This window comes from Hemitrygon akajei, chromosome 5 (assembly GCF_048418815.1).
Source record: "Hemitrygon akajei chromosome 5, sHemAka1.3, whole genome shotgun sequence".
Taxonomy (NCBI): Eukaryota; Metazoa; Chordata; class Chondrichthyes; order Myliobatiformes; family Dasyatidae; genus Hemitrygon; species Hemitrygon akajei.
The window spans coordinates 137,596,540-137,616,392 of record NC_133128.1 but is presented as its reverse complement, the minus strand read 5'-3'; the positions used below and the strand labels follow the sequence as shown (position 1 = coordinate 137,616,392).

Below are 19,853 nucleotides of genomic sequence, written 5' to 3'. Positions count from 1 at the left end.
TTATATTCTAGACAATATATTACAGATCAGTCATGAGCTAATAATTTTTTCTATCTTGCATATTCCTTAATGCTTTAAGACCATATCATATAGGAGCAGAATTAGGCCATTTGTCCCAAAGAGTCTGCTCTGCCATTTCATCATGGCTGATCCAATTTTCCTCTCAGCACCAGTCTCCTGCTTTCTTTCTGTATCCCTTCATGCCCTGACCAATCAGAATATATCAACCTCTGCCTTTTTTATGTATATAAAGAAGATGCTAAAAGCTTTTTTAAGTATATAAAGGGTAAAAGAGAGTCGAGGGTAGATGTAGGACCAATACAAAATGACGCTGGAGATATTGTAATGAGAGATGCAGAGATTGCAGAGGAACTGAATGCGTATTTTGCATCAATCTTCACAGTGGAAGACATCTGCAGTATACCGGAAAGAGTGTCTGGGAAGTGAAGTTTGTGCAGTGAAAATTACGACTGAGAAGGTGCTCAGGAAGCTTAATGGTCTGAGGGTGGATAAATCTCCTGGACCTGATGGAATGCACCCTTGGGTTCTGAAGAAGTAGCTGGAGAGATTGTGGAGGCATTAACAATGATCTTTCAAGAATCGATAGATTCTGGCATTGTACCGGATGACTGGAAAATTGCAAATGTTACTCCGCTATTTAAGAAGGGTGGGAGGCAGCAGAAAGGGAACTATAGACCTGTTAGCCTGACATCAGTGGTTGGGAAGTTGTTGGAATCAATTGTTAGGGATGAAATTATGGAGTACCTGGAGGCACATGACAAGATAGGCCAAAGCCAGCATGGTTTCCTAAAAGGAAAATCCTGCCTGACAAACCTACTGCAATTCTTTGAGGAAATTACAAGCAGGGTAGACAAAGGAGATGCAGTAGATGTGGTGTACTTGGATTTTCAGAAAGCCTTTGACAAGGTGACGCACATGAGGCTGCTTAGCAAGATAACAGCCCATGAAATTACAGAGAAGTTACTAGCGTGGGTGGAGCATTGGCTGTTCGGCAGAAAATAGAGAGTGGGAATAAAGGGATCCTATTCAGGCTGGCTGCTGGTTACCAGTGGAGTTCCACAGGGGTCGGTGTTGGGACCACTGCTGTTTTTCGATGAATGTCAATGTTTTGGACTACGGTATTAATGTATTACTTTGTCGATGATACAAAGATAGGTGGAGGAGCAAGTAGTGTTGAGGAAACAGAGAGCCTGCAAAAAGACTTAGATAGTTTAGGGGAATGGGCAAAGAAGTGGCAAATGAAATACAATGTTGGAAAGTGTATGGTCATGCACTTTGGTGGAAGAAATAAATGGGCCTACTATTAGTTAGGTGGGGAGAGAATTCAAAATGCAGAGATGCAGAGGGACTTGGGAGTCCTTGTGCAGGATACCCTAAAAGTTAACCTCCATGTTGAGTCGGTGGTAAAGAAGTTAAATGCAATGTTGGTATTCATTTCTAGAGGTATAGAATATAAGAGCAGGGATGTGATGTTGAGGCTCTATAAGGCACTCGTGAGACCACACTTGGAATATTGTGTGCAGTTTTGGGGTCCTTATTTTAGAAAGGATATACTGACATTGGAGAGGGTTCAGAGAAGATTCACGAGAATGATTCCAGGAATTAAAGGGTTACCGTATGAGAACATCTGGCAGCTCTTGGGCTGTATTCCCTGGAGTTCAGGAGAATGAGGCAGGAATCTCATAGAAACATTCCGAATGTTAAAAGGCCTGAACAAATTAGATATGACAAAGTTATTTCCCATGGTAGGGGATTCTAGGACAAGAGGGCATGACTTCAGGATTGACGGACATCCTTTTAGAACTGCGATGCAGAGAAATTAGTCAGAGGGTGGTAAATCTGTGGAATTTGTTGCCACGAGCAGCTGTGGAGGCCATGTCACTGGGTGTATTTGAGGCAGAGATAAATAGGTTCTTTATTAGCAAGGACATCAAAGAGTATGGGGTGAAAGCAGAGCAGTGGGGATGACTGGAAAAATTGGATCAGCCCATGATTGAATGGCGGAGCAGACTCAACGGGCTGAATGGCCTACTTCTGCTCCTGTATCTTATGGTCTTATAAAAACTTTGCCTCTACAGTTGACTGTGGCAAAGAATTCCACAGAGTCACCACTCTCTGGCTAAAGAATCTATTCTGGGGCTGTATCCTCTGGTCTTAGACTCCCCCACCATAGGAAACATCCTCTCCACTAACACAATATCAACTTCTTTCAGCATTCAAAATGTTTCAATGAGGTCACTCCTCATTCTTCTGAATTCTAATGAAGATGGGCCCAGAACTATCAAATGCTCTTCATATGACAAGCCATTCAATCCTGGAATCATTTTCATGAATCTTCTTTGAACCCTCTCCAATTTCAGCACATCCTTTCTAAGATAAGGAACCCAAACCTGCTCACAATACTCCAAGTGAGGCTTCACCAGTGCTTTATAAAGTCTCAATATTATATCCTTGCTTTTACAGTGCCTATAAAAGGTATTCCTCCCTCTTGAAAGTTTTCATGGTTTTTTTACAACATAGAATCACAGTGGATTTAATTTGGCTTTTTGACACTGATCAGTGGACTAAACTCTTTTGTGTCAAAGTGAAGACAAATTTCTACAAATTGGTCTAAACTTATTGCAATTATTAAACACAAAATAACTGATTGCATAAGTATTCACCCCCTTCAAGTCAGTATTTAGTAGATGCACCTTTGGCAGCAATTACAGCCTTGATTCAGTGTGGATAGATCTCTATCAGCTTTCATATTTGGGTACTGCAATTTTTCCCCATTCTTCTTCACAAAACTGCTCAAGCTTTGTCATATTGCATGGGGATCATGAATGAACAGCCCTTTTCAAGTCCAGTCAATGTTCTCAATTGATTTAAGGTCTGGACTTTGACTTGGCCACTCCAAGACATTAACTTTGTTGTTTTTAAGCCATTCTGGTGTAGCTTTGGCTTTATACTTGGGGTCATTGTCTTGCAGGAAATCAAATCTTTTCCCAAGTCGCAATTCTCTTGCAGACTGCATCAGGTTTTCTTCCAGGATCTCCCTGATTTTTACTGCATTCATTTTACCCTCTACCTTCTCAAGCCTTCTAGGCCCTACTGCAATGAAACATCCCCACAACGTGATGCTCACTACCACCATGCTTCACAATAGAGATTATGTGTTTTTGATGATGTGCAGTGTTTGGCTTACACCATAGATGGTATTTAGTCTGATGGCCAAAAAGCTCAATTTTGGTTTCATCAGACCATAGAACCTTCTTCCAGCTGACATCAGAGTCTCCCTCATGCCTTCTGGCAAACTCGAGCTAAGATTTCATGTGTTTTTTTTTCCAAGAGTGGCTTTCTATTTGCCACTTTCCCATAAAGCCGCGACTGGTGAAGCACTAGGGCAACAGCTGTTGTATGAGCCATTTCTCCCATCTCAGCTGCTGAAATTTGTAACTCCTCCAGAGTTGTTATAGGGTACTTGGGGACCTCCCTCACTAGTCCCCTTCTTGCATGGTCACTCAGTTTTTGAGGACGGCCTGCTCTAGGCAGATTTACAGCTGTGCCACATTCTTTCAATTTCTTGATGATTGACTAACTGTACTCCAAGGGATATTGAATGACTTGGAAATTATCTTGTATCCATCTCCTGACTTGTGCTTTTCAATAACATTTTTGAGGAGTTGTTTGGAGTGTTCTTTTGTCTCCATGGTATAGTTTTTGCAGGATACTGACTCACCATAAGTTGGACCTTCTAGATACAGGTGTATTTTTACTACAATCAATTGAAACCACCTTGACTGCACACATCACAGTCTCCATTTAATTATGTGACTCCTAAAACCATTTGGCTACATCACTGATGATTTGGTGTGCCTTATTAAAGGGGGTGAATACTTATGCAATTAATTATTTTGTGTTTTATTTTTGTAATTAATTTAGATCACTTTGTAGAGATCTGTTTTCACTGACACCAAACAGTCTTTTTCCATATTCACTGACACCAAAGAGTCTTTTTAGCCAAATTAAATTCACTATGATTCAGTGTTGTAAAACAATAAAACATATAAACTTCTAAGGGGGGGGTGAATACTTTCCACGGGCACTGCATATTCTATTTTACCAACAAACAATAATTAATTTCAGTTTTGAAATTTCCAGTTAATTTAACCTTGGCAGCTTTGTGAATGAGAGACTTACAGCAAGAAAGTTATTAGCTGTATTTAGCAAAATTAACATTGCTGAACTTCGCAATTTATTAAAGTTTATAGAAATTATCATCTATACATTTGGATGAGGTGGTTTTGTATAAACTACAAGCAGCATGTGATTTAAAAAATCAGAAAAATATACCTTGCAAAAATACATCCAAAAAAAATTGGCCTTGCTATTGTTGGGTTATTGACAACGATAACCAACTTTGTCATAACACCTTTTTATAATGTGCACTAATGTATCCAACATAATGTATAAGCAAATATCTTCACAATCGGGTATTATGGTTAAAAGAACCAACTGAAATACCAATCATGGAAAATTAACAAGGAAAATTAATGGCACATCAAAAAATGGGTGTACAGTAATCCAATAGCTGTAGTAGAGACATAGCAGCAACTATGGGTGTCATGATAGTGCAACAGTTACCATGATGCTATTACAGCTAAGGGCATTGGAGTTCAAAGTTTAATCCGCTGCTGTCTGTAAGGAGTTAGTACATCCTCCCTGTGAATGCATGGGTTTCCTCTGGGTGCTCCGATTTCCTCCCACATTCCAAAGACATGCCGATTAGTAGGTTGATTGGTTATTGTAAATTGTCCTGTGATTAGGCTAGGGTTAAATAGAAGGGGTGTTGCTCAGTTTGGCTTGTTCGTCCAGAAGGGCCTGTTCTGCACTGTCTTTCTAAATAATAAATAACTGACAGATGAAGGTGACAATTAGTTTACATGGATCAGTTCTTCAGATCGGAGTCCTGGGCCAGTTATCTTCAGCTGCTTCATCAGTGAACATTCATCCATTATAAGAAAAGCACATTTCTTTCCACTTTGTTTGATTTGCTGCTCTTCACAATTCATGTTCGCAGGCAGTAAAACTGGAACAACATTTAGGTCAAAGCAGCCTACTTCATTAATATCCCATCAAGTTAATCCTTCTTTCTCCAGCAGTGTACAGAGGCTACTGCGTATATCATCTATATAATGCAAATTCTTCTTTGATGGCATGCAAGTCCCTGCTCAGACAGCACAGTGGCACAGTCTGTAGAGCTGCTGTCTCAATGTTGACCTCTGCTGTCAATGTGGAATTAGTTCATTCTTCCTGTGACTACACGCGTTTCTTCAGGGTGTGCCAGTTTCCTCCCACGTCCCAAAAATGTGCAGGTTTGTAGGTGAATCCGTCACTGTAAATTGCGTTTAGTGGAGACGAATAGCTGCCGGGGTGAAGGAGTTGATGGGCGTGGAGGGAGAACAGAAAATGGGATTAATTTGGGTTCAGTGCAAATGGGCACTTGCTAGTGTGGGCTCGGTGGCAGAAGGTTATTTTACCATGTTGTATTATCTCTGACTCTAGCACCCTGAAAACTCAGAACCTTTGTTACATAGTGAAAAAAACATGAAAACTGAGAATTCCCCTACAAGTCTTGAAATTTAAAATACATTAACATTCCTTTTCTCACTGCCAGATCACACTGTGACCTCTCACAAATGACATGTCAATTTTCATACTCTTACTGACAATACCACCATTCATGAGCTCTCTACTGCTTTTAACTTGTACTCCTCAGTCCTTGTCTAGAAAGAAAAAAAGAACTTATTCATTCACCTACCACCCCCCCCCCCCACCCCCCCACCACTCCAACTTTTATTCTGGCTTCTGTCTCCCTTCTTTTTCAGTCCTGATGAAGGGTCTAGCCCTGGAACATTGACTTTATTTTCCTCCATAGATGCTGTCTGACTTGCCGAGTTCCTCCAACATTTCTGCGCACATGTTGCTGCAGAAAGAAAGAGTAGATGTTTCCTTCATTTAAATTGTCAGGAGACCAAAGTCATTGCCTTAGTTCCCAGCCATAGTCTCTGACTCTTAACCAGTCTCATCCTGGCCACTTCTTGAGGATAGTTGAGACACTCATAATCTTGGCATCCCTATTTGACCCCACACTGAGCTTCGGAATCTGTGTCATTTACATGCATCCACCTATTAATATTAGCCATCTTGAATTTCCATGCCTTCAGCTGGCCAAATCCCAAGCTCTGAATATCCCACACTAAACCACTCTGCATCTCTCCCTCTCTTGTCCTTGAAACAAGCCTCCTCAAGCTTGTGCTTGCCCATCTTACTAATATCATGTTTCTGTCAAATTTTATTATTGATCACTGAAACATCTTGCAACATTTTACCATGTCCATTACATTACTGTAATTAACTTTGTCTTCATTTGGAGTGGTCTAGTGGTTGCCAATGAGCTCCACAAAAGGGAGAAAATGATTTTGAATAAAATTGGAGATATGCTATGACCAGTGGTAGCTTGCCCATTCATCCTAACTTTATCCTGTCACAGGCTGGACAGTAGCTATATGTGTGAAATACCAGGAGTGCAGAAATGTGGAGATCTTGAGCAAAACATTCTGATAAAGGGTCCTTTTCACTTGCATATGCTGAAACTAAATAGGCTAAAAATATTACAAAGAGAGTCTTTTACAATTGATGGCCCCTTTTTTGTCATATGATGTTAAATTATTCTACACAGTCTACCCCATTTATGTCATAACTAGGGGCAGTCTGGTTGTCTGTTTTTCAACATTCCTCTGATCATGTACATCTGTGCCTCGTTTAATACGATAGCCTTGTGCTGGCTGAATACAAGTGTCGTCTTCTGTTGGGAAGAATAAATAATTGTTTGCAGCAAGAATGGGCCATGCAAGGACTGTTCTCTGAGACTCCTGGAGCTCCTTTTATTACTCTGCATTTACTTACTGATTTGGAAGTTTTAAGCATCGCACTATTTAATTCTTAGATAGCATGGGGATAGGAGAGTTTAAATGGGTAGCCATGGAGTTGCAGAGAATACACTGGGTTCAGTGTATTTGTTGTGTATTCACAATGAAACGTTTAAAGGAGGAGATGAGATGGCCAACCAGTTGCTGTGAATCTGACTCATTTTAGCCAGGATAACTGGATAATGGGTATGTTTTTGTCTCAAGCACACACACAGTTAAGTGAAGCTCAGGGTGTATGACTAATTCTCCTGATATTAGATTGATAGTTTTCCCAATTCTCTTCCTCATCAACAATGAAATCTCCACAGCTTGGTTAGAGATAGACCACCAGCACTTTCCTTTAATATAACATTATATAGCAGGCTGGGCTCTGGCCTGGTAGCTATCTTCAGTTTAAAAATTGATAGACTATAGTCTATTCTGCAAAAGTAGCCTTGTGGAAAGTTGACCTCTCTTGCTAAACATGGAACATGAAATAGTACAGCACAGAAACACGCCCTTCAGCCCATGATGTTGTGCCAAACTAATAAAGCTAATTAAACTAATTCTTTCTACCTGCACACAGTTCATAACCCTCCATTCTCTGCATATTCATGTGTCTTTCTAAGATCCTCTTAATGCCCCTAATGTATCTGCCTCCACCACCACTTCTGATGGTGCACTGCAGACACAGCCACCGCTCTGTAAGAACAAAAATCTTGCACCACATCTCTCCTTTTGAATTGTCCCCTTCTCACCTTAAATGCATTGCCTCTAGTATTAGACGTTCCGACTGGAAGAAAGATACTGTCCACCGTCTATTCCTCTCACAATCTTATAAACATTTGCCAATTTTCTCTCAGCCTCTGTGACTGCAGAGAAAATGACCTTGGTTTGTGCAACCTCTGCTGCTAGCACATGCCCTCAAATCCAGGCAGCATCCTGCTAAACCTCTTTTGCACCCTCAGCAAAGCCTTCACATCTTTTAATGGGGTGGCCAGAAATTAAGGCTATATTCAAGACATGTTATAAAGCTGCAACATAATTTGCAAATCAAACTCAGTGCCTCAACTAATAACAGCAAGCATACAAGATGCCTTCTTTACTGCTCTCAACTTATTAAGTCACTTTCAAGGGAGCTATGGACTTGGCCCCTTTGATGCCTCTGTACATCAATGCTGTTAAGGTTCCTGCCATGAACTGTATGCTTTGCCTTTACATTTTGATCCCCCAAAGTGCAATACCTCATGTTTGCCTGGATTAAACAACAAACCTAATGTTGATCTATGTAATCAAAGAGATGAATGGAGATTAAAAAAATCATTCAGCTACTCTTTAGTTTGGATTTCTCTGATCTTTGTCCATCAAGGAGGAATACAAGTAAAAGATGCAGCTAAATTTGAATAAGGTTGCGACACCTTGTTTTTGGGTTGCGCTGGGAGGTACTAAAGGAACAGAAACTTGCATTCACCGTGCCTTTCACAACTTCAGGTCATCCAAAGAATATCACAACCAATGAAGTTCTTCTGAAATGTTACTATTGTTGCAACATGGGGAATGCCTCTCATAAATAATGCACTGTAGCCCCTCATAGGCAGCAATGATATACTGAGCAGTTAATGTTTATAGTAGGAAGGGATCTAGTCAAGCTTTACTAATACCTCAGGCACTTGTTCCATGACAATGTGCAGAAGAATCCAGCGTGAGAAATATCAGTATCTACCACAGAGTGGTGAATGCGTGGATCACGCTGCCAATGGTGGTAATAGGCACAACTACATTAGGGACATTTAAGAAACTCTTGGATAGGCACGTGAAAGAAAAATGGAGAGGTATGTACAAGGGATAGTTAGATTGATCTTAAGAGTAGGCTAAAATGTCAGCACAGCATTGTTGGCTAAGGGGCCTGTGCTGTGCTGAAATATTCTATGTTCTAATAGACTCAAATTTATCATCCTACCAATATTCTGAATCCAGCTGTGCTTAATGAGAGATACCGTTGTGTGAAATTCCACATATTAACCACAAGCATATCCCATTTACAATATCTAATCACACTGTTCACATGCTGCTTGAGTAAACTCATTAATTTTCACTGCCCTAAATCCTATTTGTGGAAATGTCTGAGACAAAGGCTTTTAGTTGATAACCCACATGTTCCCGTGCACACCAGAATAGTTCTAGGTTCTGTCTGCCCAGTTGCAGAAGAGATGCTGTACCAGTATTGGTTTCAATGTCCACCAGTTTAGAAATGCACAATGAAGGGCCTCGGCCCAAAACATCCACTCTTCACTCTTTTCCGTAGATGCTGCCTGGCCTGCTGAGTTCCTCCAGCATTTTGTTCGTGTTGCGTCGATTTCCAGCAACTGCAGATTTTCTCTTGCTAGAAATGCACAAAAATCAGTTTGTTCTTGATTACTCAAAAACTTCTATAGTTCTAACATGGAGAGCATTCTGACAGGCTGCATCACTGTCTGGTATGGAGGGGCTACTGAACAGGTCCGAAAGAGGCTGCAGAATGTTGTAAATCTAATCAGCTCCTTCTTGGGCACTAACTTACAAAGTACCCTGGACATCTTTAGCGAGGGGTGTCTCAGGAAGGCAGTATCCATTATTAAGGACCTCCAGCACCCAGTGCATGCCCTTTTCTTACTGTTGCCATCAGATAGGAGGTACAGAAGCCTGAAGGCACACACTCAGCAATTCAGGAACAGCTTCTTCCCCTCTGCCATCCAATTCACAAATGGACATTGAAGCTTTGGACACTACCTCACTTTTTTTTAAATATACAGTATTTTTGTTTTTGCACTTTTTAAAATCTATTCAAATATGTAATTGATTTACTTGTTTATTTTTCTCTGTGCTAGATTATGTATTGCATTGAATTGTTGCTGCTAAGTTAACAAATTTCACGTCACATGCCGGTGATAATAAACCTGATTCTGATTGCTTCCATCTGGAATGCATATGTTAGTAAGCACTAGTTTATGATAGATTTAGGCTAGGCCATGATGCTCCCTGTGTCAGATAGCTTGCTGTACTACCAAGCTGGTTGAACACATGAAGAACACACTGTTCACTGAGGCAGTGTGAAAGCAGATCCAGGGTGCACATGAAGAACACACTGTTCACTGAGGCAGTGTGAAAGCAGATCCAGGGTGCACATGAAGAACACACTGTTCACTGAGGCAGTGTGAAAGCAGATCCAGGGTGCACATGAAGAACACACTGTTCACTGAGGCAGTGTGAAAGCAGATCCAGGGTGCACATGAAGAACACACTGTTCACTGAGGCAGTGTGAAAGCAGATCCAGGGTGCACATGAAGAACACACTGTTCACTGAGGCAGTGTGAAAGCAGATCCAGGGTGCACATGAAGAACACACTGTTCACTGAGGCAGTGTGAAAGCAGATCCAGGGTGCACATGAAGAACACACTGTTCACTGAGGCAGTGTGAAAGCAGATCCAGGGTGCACGTGAAGAACACACTGTTCACTGAGGCAGTGTGAAAGCAGATCCAGGGTGCACGTGAAGAACACACTGTTCACTGAGGCAGTGTGAAAGCAGATCCAGGGTGCACGTGAAGAACACACTGTTCACTGAGGCAGTGTGAAAGCAGATCCAGGGTGCACGTGAAGAACACACTGTTCACTGAGGCAGTGTGAAAGCAGATCCAGGGTGCACGTGAAGAACACACTGTTCACTGAGGCAGTGTGAAAGCAGATCCAGGGTGCACGTGAAGAACACACTGTTCATTGAGGCAGTGTGAAAGCAGATCCAGGGTGCACGTGAAGAACACACTGTTCACTGAGGCAGTGTGAAAGCAGATCCAGGGTGCACCCGTAGCTTGGCATGAGCCACTGTTTTTTGGATGCATAAAGGAAACTGAAACTCAGGCTCACAATCTTTGTATTAAGTGTGTCTTTCTGGGACCATGATTTTATGATTTAGCTGCGTTTTTTACTCGTATTTTGTTTGTCTTTCCGATGACCTGAGAAATCCAAGTCGAATCATTTATTTCTCATCTCCATTAATTTCTTTCTTTACATAAGGTAGTGCAATTATTCAGCTGGGCTCCTCCAACAATACCTCCCAAACATGTGCCCTTTACCAGCAAGAAGAACAAGGACAGCGGGTACATGCAAGCCACACCACCTGAAATGCCTCTCCAAGTATCACGCTATCCTGACTTGGAAATGTATTGCAGGTTCTAAATCGTATAACTCGCTATTCAACTGGACCATGTGAATACCTCCAATGAACAGTCTCCTCTTCCTGTGCTGAGAAGGACTTCAGTGGTTCAAGATAGCTGCTCACTAGCACCTTCTCCAGGATATTGGGATTATGTAATAATGTTGGCTTTGAGTAAATACTAGACCCAAAAAATTAAATTTGAACACAGAAGGCAATCCAAGTGGTCAACGCACACAAAATGCTGAAGGAATTTTGGCCAGGCAGCATCTATGGGGAAAACAAAGTACAGTCGACATTTCAGACTGAAACCTTTCAGCAGGCTGGAGGAAAAAAAGAGATGAGTAGATTTAAAAGGTGAGGGAGGGGAGAGAGAAGCACTAGGTAATAGTTGTGGCAAAATGTAGAGCTGGATTATTGATCTTCGTTTCTCATTTTTCAGAAGAGTGCTCAACATTAGGGAAAAGACTGAAGTAAAATTTAAGCTGAAAATTTTGGGATACAATACTTGAATGTGTGGACCAATATTCATTCACTGAAATAAGTCATCCTTTTGATCAAAACTAGGAATAATCACTCCCCAAGACTAGAATTGACATGCTTACCAGTCTTCTCCTTGATCTCTAGAGATTAAATTTGACCCTGTGTAAAGCAATTATGTTGTAATTAGAAATTTGTAAAAATATATAAAAAATAGTGGCTTTACATTACTCAGGTGATGGTGTGTACTAGATCTAGCATCCATTTATAGTTAGTAGGTTAGAAGTTTATCCTACATCGATTACAAGAAAAATTATGTATCTTAAGTCCCATGTGTTTTTAAAAACCACATTTGCCAAGGTATGTTCTTGAGATTGATAGATCTCCTATCCCTCATTTTTAATAAAACATAATATTTACCAGCTTCTGACAGATTTAAGAAAAATTGTACAAAAACATAGATCTTGAGCAAATATTGGATTCTGTTTAGGGGTAAGTCCACAATGAGCTGGTGAGTTATTCCTTTATCTATGTAGCAGTACAGCACAGAGTAGGCTCTTTGGTCCTTCGAGCCACACCACCTCAGCAAATCACAACAAACCCAATCACCTACCCGGTAGATCGTTGGTCTGTGGAAGGAAACCAGAAGGCCTAAAGAAAACCCACGCATTCCAAGGAGAGGATGTACAAAGACTCCTTACAGAATTGGACTCCGAACTTCAGAACATAACCACCACGTTGAGAAATCTACATGCCCCTAAGTTCTGTTGCTGCCAGCCAGATATCTATGGAAATATTTCATTTATGATCTAGCTTATCCTCAGTCTGGCTGGCCACTTAGGCTATCCAACAACCACAATTACATATAGCTGCCCTTTATCGGAGACATTGCTGTGCAAAGTGGTGCAGGGTAACATCATAACCAGTCATCAAGGAGAAGGATCTTGAAGTCCTTCCCTCATAGTCCTTATAGTTGTCTGTAAGCTTGTTGCAGTTAAAAGCTCTTCAATGTCTCTGATGATCAAAAATATTGAACATAATTTTACTAATATATTAAAATGCATTTACAAAAAAATCCTTAACTGATAGTAATTAATTAGAAACTTATAAGGAATAAAAAAACAAACTACTTAACCACTTCCTAATTTTTGATCAAAGTCAAGCCAAAGTTAGGGTCTTAAATCTAAACAAAGTACAGAACAAGGGTATTAGTATAAGATAACCAAGGAGATTAGTGAGAAACAGGACAAAACTGTAAAAGCTCTCTCCTCACTGCTACAGGAGCCTCAAGACTCACACTACCAGGTTTATTACTCCTCAAACATTAGGCTTTTGAACCAAAGTGAATAATTCACTTGCTCCATCACTGAAATGTCCCCATAAACCATGGATTCACTTTCAAGGACTCTTCATCTCATGTTCTAGATATTTATTGCTTATTTACTTATTATTATTTATTTTTTCTTTCTTTTTGTATTTTCACAGTTTATTGTCTTTTGCACACTGCTGGTGTGGTCTGTCATTGATTCTATTATAGTTACTGGATTTATTGAGTTGACCTGCAAGAAAATTAATCTCAGGGTTGCATATGGTGACATATATATGTACTTTCATAATAAATTTACTTTGAACTTTAAGAAATGAAAAAAGATTAGAACAATTAATTTCTGATGGATTGAGAAAGGAGAAAATTACATTGTGAAGTAAGTAAATGGTAGAAACTCAAAAGTAATACCCTGTTCCAGTTTTCTGGCACACAGGTCCACTTAAAGCTTCACTCAGCTTTGAAAGAGGTAGCAATGACTATGTGTATTTATTGTTTGTGATCTCTTAAAATTTCTTTAATTCTTCTACAAATGTTAACATCAATATTTAAGGAAGGAAGGAAAGACAAAGCCAGGAATCAGAGCAGTGGACCAGACATCTGTAATAGGGAAAATATTGGGATCTATTATTAAGGAAGTGAAAGAAGGTAATTAAAACATCATAATGGTATTGAATAGAGTCCACAAGAATTTCTGAAAGATAAATTACTTTTGGTAAATCTATAATTTTGAGTTAAGTGAATAGAAAAGGGTGAACTAACAGATGTGATGAATGTTGTCTTTCAGAAGGCCTGAAATAAGATGCCATGCAAGAGTTTATTAAACAAAATTAAAGTTTTTGAGATAGTGGGTAATATACTAGCTGGGAGTGAGGATTGGTTAATAAACAAATTCAGAATAAAGGGGCCATTATTAAATCAGAGGAATGTGAGGTGCTTTCTTAAGTAGTGTTGGGGCTGATTGTTCACAGGCCAGATCAGTTGTTCACAGCCCAGATCAGTAATTTCATTGAGGGATAAGTCCAACATATGATTTTGCTGATGATACAAAGCAGGGTGATGATGCTGTTGTGAAGAGCATATAGATAGACTTCAAGGGAATACAGATTGGTAAAGTTAATGGCTGGGACAGAGCAGATAGAATCTTATGTTAGCACTGATGAACCCAGATAGAATAAGTAAAGACTCGGTTAATATCCCCAGTCTTCCCCTGACTAGCTTCCTGCAGGTGCAAGAGGTTTTTGAATGTACACCTGCCTATAAAGAAGACTAGAAGTGTAATTAACTTTTGTTTTCAAGGTCTTGTTGACATAAAACTTATTTTCTCCAGAGGTGTACATGATATCCAAGCAGCATCCATGATTTATTCATTCTCACTCTCAGTGATCAATCAATGGTGCATGCATTTGTCCACAGCAGCCTCGGCTATTCTGTCCACTGCACAGTCCTTGTGGAGACAAAATCCCATTTTCATACCCTTTGTCAAGCATTAGCATCAGAACAGATTTAGCTGTGGGCCAGCACCAGGAGCAGAAATGGACTACCAAACCACGTAACCTCCTCAAAGATCTCCGCTTCTTTTTGGATTCCAGACCTAACCAATTCCCCTCTACCACCACTCTCCTCTGTCTAGCAGAATTAGTTCTTGCTCTCAATAATTTCTCCTTTGGCTCCTCCCACTTCCTCCAAACCAAGGGTGTAGCCATGGGCACCCGCATGGGTCCCAGTTATGCCTGCCTTTTTGTTGGCTTTGTGGAACAATCCCTGTTCCAAACCTATACGGGTATCCGTCCCCCTCTTTTCCATCGCTACATCGACGACTGCACTGGCACTGCCTCCTGCACACATGCTGAGCTCGTTGACTTCGTTAACTTTGTCTCCAACTTTCACCCTGCCCTCAAATTTACCTGCTCCATTTCTGACACCTCCCTCCCCTTTCTTGATCTTTCTGTCTCCATCTCTGGAGACGGCTTATCTACTGATATCTACTATAAGCCTACAGACTCTCACAGCTACCTAGACTATTCCTCTTCTCACCCTGTCTTTTACAAAAATGCCATCCCCTTCTCACAATTCCTCCGACTCCGCCACATCTGCTCTCAGGATGAGGCTTTTCATTCCAGGACGAAGGAGATGTCTTCCTTTTTTAAACAAAGGGGCTTCCCTTCCTCCACTATCAACTCTGCTCTCAATCGCATCTCTCCCATTTCTCGCACATCTGCCCTCACCCCATCCTCCTGCCACCCCACTCAGGATAGGGTTCCCCTTGTCCTCACCTACCACCCCACCAGCCTCTGGGTCCAACGTATAATTCACTGTAACTTCCGCCACCTGCAATGGGATCCCACTACCAAGCACATCTTTCCCTCCCCCCACTCTTTCTGCTTTTCGCAGGGATCACTCCCTACGCGACTCCCTTGTCCACTCGTCCCCCCCATCTCTTCCCACTGATCTCCCTCCTGGCACTTATCCTTGTAAGTGGAACAAGTGCTACACCTGCCCTTACACCTCCTCCCTCACCACCATTCAGGGCCCCAGACAGTCCTTCCAGGTGAGGCAACACTTCACCTGTGAGTCGGCTGGTGTGGTATACTGTGTCTGGTGCTCCCGGTGTGGCCTTATATATATTGGTGAAACCCGACGCAGACTGGGAAACCGTTTCGCTGAACACCTACGCTCTGTCCGCCAGAGAAAGCAGGATCTCCCAGTGGCCACACATTTTAATTCCACGTCCCATTCCCATTCTGATATGTCAATCCATGGCCTCCTCTACTGTCAAGATGAAGCCACACTCAGGTTGGAGGAACAACACCTTATATTCCGTCTGAGTAGCCTCCAACCTGATGGCATGAACATTGACTTCTCTAACTTCCATTAATGCCCCTCCTCCCCTTATTACCCCATCCCTGATTTATTTATTTTTCTCCGCCTCCCCTTTTTGTTCTCCCTCTGCCTGTTCTCCATCTCCCTCTGGTGCTCCCCTCCCCTTTTCTTTCTCCCTAGGCCTCCCATCCCATGATCCTTTCCCTTCTCCAGCTCTGTAGCCCTTTTGCCAATCACCTTTCCAGCTCTTAGCTTCACCCCACCCCCTCCGGTCTTCTATCATTTCGCATTTCCCCCTTTCAAATCTGTTACTATCTTTTCTGTCAGTTAGTCCTGACGAAGGGTCTCGGCCCGAAACGTCGACTGTGCTTCTCCCTATAGATGCTGCCTAGCCTGCTGTGTTCCACCAGCATTTTGTGTGTGTGTTGATGTAACCTCCCGTGTGTCTCTCTCTGCCAATATGATCAAGCCAAGGGATCAATCCCAGTTCAAGAGGATTGCAGTAGAGTATGCTGGCAGTGACACTAGATATACCCAAAACTCAGTGCTACTCTTGTGAAGCTGTTCTGCTTGGCACCTGTGTGCTAAATAGTACACTATAGACAGTTGAGTGATCTTCCAACCAACACATTAAAACTCTGTGTCCTGCCACACTTAGTTGTAAAAACTAGTAGACAGTTAAACATCTGCTGGGTTTAGGTTGTTGCTCCAAGGATTTCCCCACCCAGCACATCAGCAGAACCCTAATCCGAGTGCTAAGGAAGTGGTTGAGACATTCACAACTCTGTTCAGCCAGAAGTGCAGAGAAGATAATCATCTTGGCTTCATCCTGAGACCCCTGCTATCGCAGAAACCAGCCTTCAGCCAATTTAATTCATTCTACTCAATATCAAGAGATATGTGAGCACTGTAAATGGCTGGGGCCAAGCAACATTGCAGCTGTAGTACTGAAGACCTATGCCCCAGAACTAGCTGTGCCTCTAGTCAAGTTATTTATATGCAATTATAACACAGCTATCTGCTTGACAATGTGAAGCACTGTTCAGGTGTCCTTTCCACAAAGAGCAGGTCAAAGCTACTGTTCAATTACTCTATTCTCAATCATCAGCAAGGTGGTGGAAGATGTCATCAATCATTCTATCATTGCCTCACCCATGTCTCGACATGAAATGTCAACTGCTTATTTCCCTCTAAGGATGTAGCCTGACCCGTTGAGTTCAAAGGTTCATTTTATTGTCAAAGTATGCATGTGCCGTATGACTGATACTTGTCTTCTCCAGATAGCCATGGAATACAGGAAAACCATGGGGGTTGTTGAAAGAGAAAACATGAACCCCTACGCCTACCCCTGGCATGAAAAAGTAACAAACTTGCCCACCCCCTCCCCTACAGGAAAAAACCTACTATTCAATGCTCAGTTCAGATTTCACCAAGATCACTGAGCTGCAGGCTCTTAACCCTAACCCTAACCCTAATCCTAATGCTTCTGACCCTAACCCTAACCCTAACCCTACTATTCAATGCTCAGTTCAGATTTCACCAAGATCACTGAGCTGCAGGCTCCTAACCCTAACCCTAATCCTAATGCTTCTGACCCTAACCCTAACCCTACTATTCAATGCTCAGTTCAGATTTCACCAAGATCACTGAGCTGCAGGCTCCTAACCCTAATCCTAATGCTTCTGACCCTAACCCTAATCCTAACCCTACTATTCAATGCTCAGTTCAGATTTCACCAAGATCACTGAGCTGCAGGCTTCTTTGTGACCTTAATCAAAGTATGGATCAAAAAGCTGAATCCCAGAGGTGAGCTGAGAACGGCTGCCCTTGACATCAAGGCAGCACTTGACCAAGTGCGACATCAAGGAGTCCTGGTTAAATTGGAACCAGCTGGCATTAAGGGAAATACAGCCCAATGCCTGGAATCCTAAACCCTACATACCACAAAAAAGATGGCTGTGGTTTTCAAAGACCAATTACTGTATCTCAGCCCTCACAGCCAGACTTCCTCAAGACAGTGTGCTAGATCCAATTGTCGTAAACTGCTTCAACAGTGACTTGCCTTCTATCATACGGTCAGAAGTGGAGACTGAACAACTTTAGTCTCATTTACAACTCCTTAGAAAACAAATTAGTCCATTCCTGCCTGCAGCAAAAGCATGATTGCACTTGGGCATAGCTTGATATGCGTCAAACTAACATTCGCTTCACAGAAATCCTTCCACCAACCACAAGGCACAACTGAGAAAGTGATGGAATGCGCTCAGCTTACCTGGATGAGTTTGATTCCAAAATCAAGACCTAGTAGTTCAAAGTTTGGTGTTTGATTGCCATCTTCCAGATAGCTTCACACCCCAATCACTACCTGCACAGCATAGCTGCAGTGTGTACCATTTAAAAGTGCTCCCTGGGCCACTCTCGCAGCACCTTCTCAAACCAGCAATCACTGCCAAGAACACTGGCAACAGATGCAAGAACAAACATGAAGGTCCATCTCAAACTGTGCACCATCCTGGCTTAGAAATATTGCCTCTTCTTCATTAGACCTGTGACATGTCTAACTCCAGTAACATCCTGCCCAACACTGGGAATGGTTCAAAGTTGCAAACCATTGCTATTGTTATTCCACCATTTACACTTGTTCACTGGGGATGTCTGAGAACCCTTATCCAATGTGCTGGTGAATGGCAGATGTGATTTGCCTGCACTCTGGTTGAGCTCCAAGCCATTGTGCTCCCCTGCCTTCTAAAAGAATCACAGGAGGTCTGTAAGAGATTGAAATCAAGTATCAGAATTTCTGAGAAGAAAGCTTTCAATTGTTTTTCACACTGCTATTACGCTAGGCCAGATGTGTGTTGCATGGAATATGATTGGATGACAATGGAAAATTCACTCGGTAGCATGGGACTCCTTTGCTACGTCTTTGAAGCCTTAAACTGAAACAGCAGTGTGCTTTCCAGAGCCCCACTCTGTGTTGTGGCTTTCACCACTAGGTGGCAGTCTGAGCACACGCTCAGCTTAATTCATTAAATAATCAAGTCACAGAATACTGAACAGCACAGGAACATCGTCTCCAGCCCAATGTATCTGCATTAACTGCGATGCCAGTCAAAGCTAATTTCCCTGCACCTATATCCCAAATTCTGTGCCTGTTCAAGTCACAGTCTAAGCACCTCTTAAAATTTACCCCCAGCTTGTTTCAAATGGGCCTTCAGGTCCGGTGCTCCCAGTGTGGCCTTTTATATATTGGTGAGACCCGACGCAGACTGGGAGACCATTTCACTGAACTCCTACGCTCGGTCCGCCAGAGAAAGCAGGATCTCCCAGTGGCCACACATTTTAATTCCACGTCCCATTCCCATTCTGATATGTCTATCCATGGCCTCCTCTACTGTCAAGATGAATCCACACTCAGGTTGGAGGAACAACACCTTATATACGGCTGGGTAGCCTCCAACCTGATGGCGTGAACATTGACTTCGCTAACTTCCATTAATGCCCCTCCTCCCCTTCTTACCCCATCTCTGACATATTTAGTTTTCCCACCCTCCTTTTTTTCTCTCTCTCTGCCCATCACTCTGCCTGTTCTCCATCTCCCTCTGGTGCTCCCCCCCACTTTCTTTCTCCCTAGGCCTCCCGTCCCATGATCCTTCTTTCCCATCTCCAGCTCTGTATCCTTTTTGCCAATCACCTTTCCGGCTCTCAGCTTCACCCCACCCCCTCCAGTCTTCTCCTATCATTTCGCATTTCCCCCTTTCAAATCTCTTACTATCTTTTCTTTCAGTTAGTTCTGGCGAAGGGTCTCGGCCCGAAACATCGACAGTGCTTCTCCCTATAGATGCTGCCTGGCCTGCTGTGTTCCACCAGCATTTTGTGTGTGTTGTTTGAATTTCCAGCATCTGCAGATTTCCTCGTGTTTGCCTTCAGGTTTTTACAAGGTTTGTTTTCAGTATGTGGAGAGTTTTACTAAGGAATGATTTTCTGCCCTTCCCTAGTTGCCCTGAAGGAATTCAGAGTCAACTGCTTTATTATGAACCCAATTTCTTTAGACTGATCAATTG

General features: G+C 42.1%; 1 long non-coding RNA gene across 1 annotated transcript in view; it reads right to left on the bottom strand.

The window, feature by feature from the left end:
- Nucleotides 1-4,072: 4,072 nt before the first annotated feature.
- The window catches only part of LOC140728212 (uncharacterized), a 21,840-nt gene continuing 6,059 nt past the window's right edge, over nt 4,073-19,853 (bottom strand). The window contains exons 2-3 of the long non-coding RNA XR_012099015.1: nt 11,771-11,807; nt 4,073-5,428 (exon numbers count right to left, since the gene is read on the bottom strand). This is a non-coding gene — a long non-coding RNA (uncharacterized lncRNA). The remainder of the gene's footprint in view (nt 5,429-11,770; nt 11,808-19,853) is intronic.